The sequence below is a fragment of the Pteropus vampyrus genome, unplaced genomic scaffold, assembly GCF_000151845.1.
Source record: "Pteropus vampyrus isolate Shadow unplaced genomic scaffold, Pvam_2.0 Scaffold24, whole genome shotgun sequence".
Taxonomy (NCBI): domain Eukaryota; kingdom Metazoa; phylum Chordata; class Mammalia; order Chiroptera; family Pteropodidae; genus Pteropus; species Pteropus vampyrus.
This window is the reverse complement of record NW_011888805.1, coordinates 10,600,435-10,603,589: the sequence shown is the minus strand read 5'-3', so window position 1 is coordinate 10,603,589 and position 3,155 is coordinate 10,600,435.

Sequence of the window (3,155 nt, the reverse complement as noted above, 5' to 3'; positions counted from 1 at the left end):
TTTGTCGGCTAAGTCTATGCCATTGCTTTCCCTTTTTCTCGCAGTGTGGACCATTACAGAGAAATCTGTCACCACCTCTGCCCTCTCTCAGCAGTCCCACATCTCCCCAGCAATACAAAACTGAAAAACAAAGAAAGTGATGACCCCATGTCAAAGACTCCTCTCTCTTTCTTGTGCTTATGTGTGCTCTGTGGGTAACATAATCTATAAGGAGTGTCCGGCCTTAAATACAGATTTTACTTCTGTCTCTGGTGTCTCTGCCCTGCACTCTCCCTCCATTGCCAGCTACACAGGGCAATTCATCACGTGAAGGCAGCTATGGCTGCAGCTAATTTATTTCTAGGCTGGCGCTCAGAAATGTTTCCTCCTTGCTCTCCTTCCCCCAGTGGCTCTGGATCCTACAGCAATGTGAACAGTTCTAACACCTTTTCTCCCAAGAGTTGCCAAGAAATTTGCCAAGTGGAACGTACTCACCTTAGCACAGATTACAAGCCTCATTATCCCCCTCTCCTCTCCCATCACCAGTTTTTGACAGTCTTTCCCACGTGAGGAAGGAAAGTCCCCAGTGTCCTCTCTTCTTCTTTCCTTGGTCTTTCATTTTGTGCCTTACCACATTCCCTTTATTTTCTATTTTGGAGACAATTCTAGGTGAAGACCTGAAAGCTAAAAATCTATCCAAAAACCTTCTCCCCAGAAAACCTGGAATAAATCCCCTTTTTTTTTTTAAGAGGAAGAAAAAGTAAACTAGATTAAAGAATTTATATTTATTGAGCAACTATAATGTGCCAGGCTAGCAGCTATAGAAGATAAAAGATGAACAAAACATTTTGGGAAAAGCTGGTACACCAGGTGAACTGACAACACTTGATAAATTGACAAGGGCCAAGGAGGCTCTAATAGAGCATTGGACATTCTAGCAAAGAACACTGTGAAGAGGTTGACTTTGAACTTGGACAATGATTAGATTTTTGTAAGTGGAGATTTTTTTTTTTCATGTGCACTCAAAATAAAGACCAGGGGTGAGAAAATGCTGGGTTCATTCGAAGGGCGAGTGCCTTTGGATCCTAGAGTGAATGTGTAATGTCGAGGAGAGGGACTTGGAGAGAAGGTAATCAGAAAGTTTTACAACATAATGAGGATTGGTTAGAATCAGACCAGAGACTTTCCTGATTGTCAGTGTAATTTATTCTAAAAAATAAAATGGAGAATCACTGAAGGCTAATGAATAAAGAACAATGTTTTCTCTCTCTTGTATCTTGCATAGCAAGTGGTTATTTCTTCTTAATATTAAAACTAATGGCCAGTTATTCCTGAGTGTGCAATGAAAAGGCATTCCCTATCACGTCAACACCTTTAGTCCAACTTTCTATACCTAAGATCAAGATTTCTTTATCAACATGCTTTATAAGAACAGCATATACTGGTATCAGTGTTCAATTCTAGTCCAAATTTGTTACATAGACAGTCCATTATCAATATACAATCTATAACTGTAACTCTAAAATTAGCTGATATTTATCGAAAGGGTTCTATATGCTGAGCATTTAGCTTTATACTTATAACCTTATTTATTTCAACTATGTTATAGGTACTGTTAATTATTATTATCCTCTATTGACACAAGAGACAGTGGAGGTACTGAGAGGATGGAGAAGTCCTCATGGAGCATAGTCAGATTGCAAAGCCACACAGTGGTGTATAGGTCATCCTCAATGCCCCTCTGCTGGCAGGCCTCCTACCACCCCTCTGCTGATGATGCACCCTCCTCAAGCAGGCCTCGAGACACAGTAAGGCTGCTGGGATACTCTTTTTCATTCATTTGTTCACTCAGTAGATATTTACTGAACACCTAGTATGTGCTAGGCATTATCCTAATCACTCAGCTCCAGCAGTGGAAAGGAAACAAATAAGTACATTTCCTTCTTTCAAAAGGTCTCTTAGAATGCTTTCTCCATCACATTCATCTCTTTGATTATAGCAGTAATATTCTTTAAGGGGCAATAGTAGGTCTACAAAATGTCAACATTATTCTTGATACCACTGCCAAAGTATCTTAATATTCATGTTTTAAAAAATCATTTTCATAGGCAAATAGATTACAATACCTCAGAGGGAAATGTATCAAAATATAACATATTGAAAGACAAGCATGTTCTAGTCAGTCAAAAATTCTCTTAACTGGGAATTACCAAACATGAAAACCCTGTTTTGAAAAAATTATAATATAACCAAAAACTCCTAACACAAAAGTTATTGGGGCATAACTTAGTTTTTTTTTCAGTGACTCATGACTTCTCAGACTCTTAAAATTCTTCAGAGTCACTTATTTAAATAGCAAGTATTACCTGGAACTTCAGAACAATCTTCGTCAAGAATTTAGCTTGCTTATTTTTAAAATTTCCATTTGCTAAACCTATAAAGGCCAGTGATGCTACTTGAGGTTTTGAAAATAATTTAAAGAAGTGGGTTTTTATTTCAGCTGTTTGAAAATGACTAATAGAGGAATACAATGGATGAATTTCATCTAACATTAATAGCTGCATAAGTAAGAAACACCCACTATATGGAAATTAATAATAAGACATGTCACCATAGTCTTATGACAAGAATGTTCTCTTAGAGTATTTTTGAACTCTATTTAACAGCTCTCACCACCTTAAATCACCCTTTGGTATTATTTTTTAAGAGTCTTTAATAGAGAAGATTAAAAGGAGAAACACTTATTCTCCTTTAAATGATCATGAAGAAGCTCTGGTAACCATCTATCAAAGATATTAATGGCATAATAGGAAAGGATGATCAAGGTGATTTAAGGACAATTTAAATTACATGTGAAAAATGAAACCTTGGGCTGAAGTATTAGAAAATTCTTAAATTCCACTTTTTAAATTGTGGAGTGGAATTTTAAGGGGGGCCTGAGAAATATGTCCAAAACATTGGCAAAATAGTGTAGTGTTAGAAAGCTATACAAACAAAAGTGTGTTAAAATCACTTTGCTGTGATAAATGACAGTATCGTGTGTGCACATCCCTGATGCCAAGTTAGGCCATCTCATTGGTATGGAGTATGCTATATCCCCATCTGTTTTTTTCTTGGGACTAATGGAAATCAATTTTGCTTTTATTTTCACCTTATGTTAATGAAATATAAACTCC